This window comes from Raphanus sativus, chromosome 9 (genome assembly GCF_000801105.2).
Source record: "Raphanus sativus cultivar WK10039 chromosome 9, ASM80110v3, whole genome shotgun sequence".
In the NCBI taxonomy this organism is placed as follows: Eukaryota; Viridiplantae; Streptophyta; class Magnoliopsida; order Brassicales; family Brassicaceae; genus Raphanus; species Raphanus sativus.
In genome coordinates, this window is record NC_079519.1 from 30902014 (window position 1) to 30910472 (window position 8459).

General features: G+C 34.9%; 1 long non-coding RNA gene across 1 annotated transcript; it reads right to left on the reverse strand.

Annotated features, from left to right (window-relative positions):
• Positions 1-587: 587 nt before the first annotated feature.
• On the reverse strand, positions 588-1490 carry LOC130500345 (uncharacterized). The gene is made up of 2 exons (XR_008938951.1): positions 1025-1490; positions 588-949 (listed from the first exon to the last, which is right to left on the reverse strand). It is a non-coding gene; the product is annotated as an uncharacterized LOC130500345 (long non-coding RNA).
• Positions 1491-8459: the final 6969 nt, after the last annotated feature.

An 8459-nucleotide genomic window follows, 5' to 3' on the forward strand; every position in this document is an offset into this window, starting at 1 on the left:
GTTCCACAAAGATAGATTTTCTATATTTTTAAGGTACTTTTGTATACTTTTGAGAAACATTAATTATGAATATTTGAATTGATTAAATTTGATTGGTGGATAGTTGTTGGAAAGTGCATAGAAAAATAAATAGTAAACTAAAATAAAAATATTTATTAAAATTCTTAATAAACGTAAAAACTCTAGAAAATCTTACTTTCGGGAACGGAGGGAGTAATGTTTATATCCTTTTTTATTTTTAATTTCTTGTGTCGAATTTATTGTTTACAGCTTTCAGTAAACGAAGTTCTTAAAAGTACTACTCCCTCCTTTATGTCGTTTTAGAAAATTTTTTCGTTGTAAAATAAGTGTCGTTTTAGAGTTTCAATGCAAAATTTATTAACTTTATTCTCCATTCTATTTTTCTATTGGTTGAATTGTATCGGTAATGATGTTTTTATATTGAAAATATGCAAAATTAAATGATTTCTTAATCCGTATGCACAAATCTAAAACGACACTTATAATGAAACAGAGGGAATATTAAATTTAAATAAATGGACTTATGGATCATAGGAGAAAGTTGAAATAAAACGCAGTCCAATTAGCTGAATCTGTAACAAATTGAGAAATGTGCATATATTACATAATACTCCCATATTACTACATGACATATCTTCTTTTCAGTTATAGAAAAAGGCAAAAACTTTATAGTAAACAGTGCAGAGGTCTAATAATATGCCAAATCGCAATAGTTTATTTTCCCATTGTTTTTGGGAGCCACAAAATGGGTTTTCGGGCTCGACGTTCTTATAGCATCCTTAACCATAACCACTCTGTAGAGAGCTTATTCATTTTTATATTAATAAAAGTGTATAAAAATTTGAAATAAGCCATCTCTTGATAATTGTCCTCCAATGCATCTTCCCCCATTTTTCAAGCGTTCTTCACAAAGTCTCCATTAATGTATCTGTTCCCCCAAAACCAAAATCGATCAATCAATTAAACACATAAATTCGAGATCGGATGATGCGAAGTAGCTTACTCTTGGAGACATTGGAAGGAAAGACGTAAAAATTGAAACACAAGGAGCTCGAGAGATCACGGAGGCGTCGAGCTGAGCAAGAGAGACGAGGAGATCTTCCGGTAAATACAAGGAGAGATCACGGAGGCGTCGAGGAGATCACAGAGCCGTCGATTTCGCGAGAGAGAAGAGGAGGTAGAGACGAAGTCGTCGAGAATAAAACACAAAGAGTTCGACGGTTCGTGAGAGAGAGAAATAGTCGCAGAGAGCCCACCGTCCAACACGTGTCCACAAACCACGCAGCTTCCGCTGCTTAATTAAGCGTCGTGTTTACTCTAATTCCATCATTTTCTATTTTTTTAATCTTAAAAAACATTAAGCCACTCTTAAGCTCCCTGCGTTGATGGTGCTCTTAGTATTTTACTAATACTGTATGCTATTCCTATTCCAATTTTCATTATTATTAATGAAAGTCATTTCAACTTTGTCCAAAAAAAAGAAGTTATTTCAACATCTTGGTGACTTTTATATATTTGTAGAAATCGTAATCAATGCACTCCAAATTGTCACCATTTGGCAAATCTCTGTCGACCACCATTTAGTATTTCTTCTGTTTCTGTCGAACACGTTTGTGTACAGTTATTAGAGCTTTTTTCTGTTTCTGTTAATTACATCTTTCGGATTATTTTGTTATTAAGCTTGTGAAAAGAAACGGGCACATGGAATTGGTTCATGTGAGGATTGTCGCATATGCAAGTTTCCTTACTTTAATCATTATATTTCGTTAATGTTTGTTTCTGGAAGTGTTTTTTTCCTCACAATTGGGTATTTATCATTGTAGAATATGAAAAGAGTATATCTCTACTTGAGTTACTTTATATAGATATGAACATCAAACCTTATCAAAGCCTGAAAAAGGTGGAACTAAAATGAAGTTTGGCAAGAAAACATAAAACGAATGACAGTGTACTGCGAAGATAGCCAAGAATAAGAAGTTTTGGTAAAAGACAGCTCAGGCGAGTCAGGTCTTGGCAAGAAAACATAAAACGAATGACAGTGAAATATACAAATATGAAATGAACAGTAGAAACTTATTTGAATTAAATCCAAATAAGTTCGTATGCTGTTTTGTGCCAAACTGAAGTTTATTTCAAGTTAAAAAAAGTACAAGCGAGTCATCGATCAAAAGCATTTGTTGAGATATTTGTCTAAAACTTTTGCGAGTATGAATAGATTGTCTATTCAGTTGGACGGTAGCTATCCCAAGACACAGTCAGATCTTGAGTAAGGTACGGGTGTGAATTTAATTTGTTGCAAAGCACAGCCACTTTTAATAGTCCGTCCGGTTCCATAAAATCCTACACCAACCACTTGAAATCTTGTAGCATCCACAATGCCCACATGCATTCTTATAACGTTAATTGCTTTGAAATCTGCAGTTGTAGAACCAAAAATAATAATAATAATTACCGTATAGTTATTATAGGGTTTAAAATGATCTCAAGATAGAGGATTATAGATGTCGACATAGATTAAAGTATTATCCACTAGATTTCTAGAAAGCAAATCAATATTTGCTAAGAGATTGTCATTGTGAAGTTTTGATGCGTCATTATACCTATCGGCTATCGTTAGACTCCTCGTACAAAAGTTCTATGTGATGGAATACATCCTAAAAGGTATGTATGTTGTAATGTTGATATAGTATGTTGCTTATTTCTTACTTGAACAAAAGACCAAGCATTTTTGGGCTAAAAGGGAGGTGAAAAAAATTGTTTAGCAAAAGAAAAAAGTTTAGCAAAAAAAAGAAATCGAATTTTGAGTTGCATAGCAGGAATGCCGAAGTAGCCAAGTAGGTGTTGGTGATATATATGTTGGACTTTAATATAAAATAAGAAGCGGTTAAAATAAGAAGCACCGCTTCGGACATAGACGGTTATTGTACGTGTCGATTAAAGGCATCTTTTAACTCAACATATGCGTTGATTAAAAGCACCGCTTGATTCTATATATTAGGCCATCAAGTGTACGAGGAAGGGTATGAGATTATTCTGATTCATTCTTCTTCTTCCCCACAATAACTTTCTGAAGAAAAACAGAGTATAGTTTGCTAGGGTCTCCGTACGGTGTGTTGTACGGAGATCGATAGTTGTATCCTCTAGATAGACGTCTACGAACTACATACACCATTGTAGGGGCGAAATTCTGTCTTAGGAGATTGCTCAAGCAAGCCTCTATCCAACTACGATTGATTAAGTTGTGAAAGAAAGGTAGTTATCTGATTTATAAGGGTTTATAAATCTAGTAATAGTTATAAGAGTTTATAAAACCTCTGTAATCTTTATAAAGGGTTATAAATTCAAACGTATTGAGTACGTGAGATTGATTTGCATCTGTACTTTGTATTAACAATCTAAGACAGAATTTTCCTTTTTCTTCTCTGTTCTTTTCAAAGGAAGCAAGATGGATCAATCAACTGCGGTTGTGAAAAGTCACATAGAGAAGCCTTTTGTCTTCCGAGGAGTGGATTTCAAAAGATGGCAACAAAAGATGTTGTTTTATCTCACGACACTGAATCTGGCACAGTGCTTGACTTCTGAAGGACCAGAGTTACCTGTAGAAGGTGATATTCCTGATGAAGTTATTAAAGCTTCAGAGGCATGGACACAAAATGAGTTTTTGTGCAAGAATTATATTCTTAACGCCTTGGATGATTCTCTCTACGATGTTTATCATATTTTCCAAACTCCAAAACAGTTGTGGGAATCATTAGAGAAGAAGTACAAGTCTGAAGTTGCAAGCGCTAAGAAGTTTATCGTGGGAAAGTTCTTAAACTTTAAGATGAGTGACACTGTTTCTGTGGTGAAACAAGTGGAAGAGATTCAAGTTGTTGCTCATGAACTGAGAGATGAAAGTCTGGGGCTTAATGAAGCGTTTCTGGTTGCTTCTATTATTGAGAAATTGCCTTCAACCTGGAGGGATTTCAAGATATATCTGAAGCACATACATGAAGACATGAGTCTTGAACAACTAATTCTCAAGCTCCGCGTAGAAGAAGAAAACCGTAAGAATGAGAATTCTGAATATTCTTCTATGGAAGCAAAAGCCAATGTTGTTGAGGGAAACAACTCCAAGTTCAAGGGCTTTAAGAACAACAAGAAGGTGAAGAAGCCATTCACCTTTCCAAAGGGCGCTAACTTCAAGAAGAAGTCACAAAGTGCTTGTTGGGTATGTGGAAAGTCTGGACATAGAGCCAAAGACTGCCGACACAGAAAGGACGGACCAAACGTTGGAGACGTCAATAACGCAAATCTTGCCGAGAATCATTTTGTTGCTGTTGTTTCAGAAACAAACATGATGACAAACTCCAATGATTGGTGGATAGACACTGGTGCTACAAAGCACGTGTGTTCTGATGTGAGTATGTTCGTTACGTATGAACAAGGCTCAAGTGGTGAAAAGCTCTATATGGGAAATGCAAGCACTGCTACCATTGAAGGGAAAGGCAAAGTGATCCTGAAACTTACATCTGGAAAGGAGCTAGCACTAACAAACGTGCTTCATGTCCCTGAGATTAGGAAAAATCTAATTTCAGGTTCTCTTCTTAGCAACAAAGGGTTTAAAATTGTATTTGAATCTGATAAGGTTGTACTCACTAAAGGTGGGATGTATGTAGGAAAAGGTTATCTTAGTGATGGTCTTTTCAAACTGAATGTTGTAACTGTCGTTAATAAAAACGCAGGCAAAAGCTCTGCTTCTGTTTATTTGCTTGACTCAAATGATTTATGGCATTCAAGAATGGGCCATGTTAATTATCGTTCTCTATATAGAATGATGAGTTTAGGATTGTTGCCAAAGCAAAATCTTAATAATAATAAAAGAAGCAAATGTGAAGTATGTGTGGAATCAAAATATTCACGGCACTCTTACAAATCTGTAGAAAAGTCAAACGTATTACTTGGTTTGATACATAGTGACTTGTGTGATTTTCAATCAATTCCAAGTCGTGGAAGAAATAATTATTATATTTCTTTTATTGATGATTACAGTAAGTTTTGCCAAATTTATTTGATTGAGACTAAAGACGAGGCTTTGAATATGTTTAAGAAATTCAAAGCAGAAGTTGAAAATCAATTAGATAAGAAAATAAAGATTCTACGATCAGATCGTGGTGGAGAATACAAATCAAAAGAATTCTCAGATTTTTGTTCTACTCATGGAATTATTCATCAAACAACGGCACCTTATACTCCAATGCAAAACGGAGTTGCCGAAAGAAAAAATAGAACTCTTAAGGAGATGATGAATTCCATGTTAAACAATTCGGGTGCACCACCGAGCTTATGGGCTGAAGCTATTCTTACAGCAAATTCAGTATTAAATAAAATCCCTCCTAAAAAGAGTGATAAAACCCCATATGAAATGTGGAAAAATAAGATTCCCTCATATAAAAATGTGAAAGTGTGGGGTTGTCTCGCTAAGGTTCAAGTACCTTTACCAAAGAGAACTACTATAGGACCAAAAACGGTTGACTGCGTTTATATTGGTCCTGCAGAAAACAGTGCTGCATACAGATTTTTGGTTCATAAATCTGAAAATGCTGAGGTCAAGGAAAAGACAATTATTGAATCAAATGAGGCTGAGTTCTTTGAAGATGTTTTTCCATACAAAGAGCCAAGAACTATAAGTGTTAAAAGAGTTCGAGAGGATAACACAAGTACCTCAAAGGTTCAAGAAGAAGAAAGTGAACCGAGAAGAAGTAAAAGAGCAAGAGCTTCTAAAGATTTTGGTAGTGATTTTATTACATACCTAAGTGAATATGAACCACAAACATATAAGGCTGCAATGGAATCTCCAGAAGCTCCTTATTGGAAAGAAGCAATTCAAAGTGAAGTGGAATCCATTTTGAGTAACCATACATGGGAATTGGTTGATTTACCTCCTGGTAATAAACTAATTGGACATAAATGGATATTTACAAAGAAGCTAAGACCAGATGGAACCATTGAGAAATATAAAGCGAGATTAGTGGCAAAAGGATTTCGCCAAAAAGAAGGTCTCGACTTCTTTGATACATATTCTCCAGTCACAAGAATTACTTCGATAAGATTGCTAATAGCAATATCAGCCATATACAATCTAGAAATTCATCAAATGGATGTTAAAACGGCATTCCTAAATGGTGAATTAGATGAAGAGATATATATGGAACAACCTGAAGGCTTTATAGTCAAAGGGAAAGAAAAGAAAGTATGTAAGCTTAAGAAATCCTTATATGGACTTAAGCAAGCGCCAAAACAGTGGCATGAGAAGTTTGATAATACAATGAAATCGTATGGATTTTCTATAAATGAATGTGACAAGTGTGTTTACATTAAGAAAACTAAAAATGATACGATCATTGTATGTTTATATGTGGATGATATGTTGATAATGGGTACAAGTACAGATATTATCAATGCCACAAAGAAGATGTTGAGTAACAATTTCGAAATGAAAGATATGGGATTGGCTGACCTAATTCTTGGAATTAGAGTTAAACGTGAGACAGATGGTTATTCACTTACTCAATCTCATTATGTGGAGAAAGTTCTAAAGAGATTTGGTCATTTTGATGATAAGCCAGTTGTTACTCCCTTTGATCCAACATGCAAACTTTCAAAGAATGAAGGTGAAAGTGTCTCTCAATTAGAGTACACACAAATAGTCGGGAGTCTCATGTACATTATGAATTGTACGAGACCAGATTTGGCTTACTCATTGAGTCGATTAAGTCGATATTCGAGTAATCCAAATAGAGAACATTGGAATGCTTTAGTTAGAGTATTAAGATATTTAAAGCATACAATCAATTATGGTTTGTACTTCACGAAATTTCCTCCTGTTTTAGAAGGATATAGTGATGCAAATTGGATTTCAGGCAGCACAGACAGTAAATCTACAAGTGGTTATGTGTTTACAATTGGTGGTGGTGCTGTGTCTTGGAAATCATCTAAACAAACGTGTATTGCACGTTCTACAATGGAATCCGAATTTATCGCACTAGATAAAGCTGCGGAAGAAGCTGAATGGCTTAGAAATTTTATTGAAGATATTCCTCTATGGCCAAAACCCGTAACTGCACTATGCATTCATTGTGACAGTATGGCTGCTTTAAATAGAGGGAAAAATAAAATTTACAATGGCAAGTCAAGACATATAAGACGTAGACATGCTTCAATACGACAGTTACTTTCCAATGGGGTGATAGCATTGGATTATATTAGATCAAAGGAAAATTTGGCTGATCCTTTGACTAAAGGCCTACCTAAAGAGCAAGTCGTATTCACTTCGAGGGGAATGGGTCTCAAGCCAACACAATGAGTCATCACTTGATGGAAACCTAACCTAGCAACATTGGAGATCCCATGGTCTAGGTTCAATAGGCAAACTAGTTGAGGAAGACTCAAGACTGTATTTTACACATTTCTCATTCCTATGAAATAACAATGTGTATCCATTGATGATTAAGGGTTGAATAAATTTATTCTTAATAATGTTAATATCTTTTATAAAAGAGAGATAGAATGGAGTATCTTTAATTAATGTTACCTATATGAGAGTGGTGTCGGGTCGCACCTATGAGAATTGATATGGCTAAATTCTCTAGAGCTCTCATGAAGCTAGGATATGTTCAGGACCAAAATGAACACAACCGTATAAACTAGAAATGAGATGGAAAAATATGTGTTTCTCTTATTGTTTTGGTTTACTATAAAATGTGGATAATTCAAGACTATAGTTCATTACCTACAAGTAAATCCGATAAGTTGTTACTAGGAAAGGTTCAAGTCCAAAAGACACCTTTTCCGATGCATATCGATTCTACTTTCTCAGAATTATTTGAACTTATTTTCTATTCAAATGTGGGGTATTGTTGAGTTTGAATAGAAAATGTGGGGTATTGTTGGACTTTAATATAAAATAAGAAGCGGTTAAAATAAGAAGCACCGCTTCGGACATAGACGGTTATTGTACGTGTCGATTAAAGGCATCTTTTAACTCAACATATGCGTTGATTAAAAGCACCGCTTGATTCAATATATAAGGCCATCAAGTGTACGAGGAAGGGGATGAGATTATTCTGATTCATTCTTCTTCTTCCCACAATAAATTTCTGAAGGAAAAACAGAGTATAGTTTGCTAGGGTCTCCGTACGGTGTGTTGTACGGAGATCGATAGTTGTATCCTCTAGATAGACGTCCACAAACTACATACACCATTGTAGGGGCGAAATTCTGTCTTAGGAGATTGCTCAAGCAAGCCTCTATCCAACTACGATTGATTAAGTTGTGAAAGAAAGGTAATTATCTGATTTATAAGGGTTTATAAATCTAGTAATATTTATAAGAGTTTATAAAACGTGTAATCTTTATAAAGCGGTTATAAATTCAAACGTATTGAGTACGTGAGATTG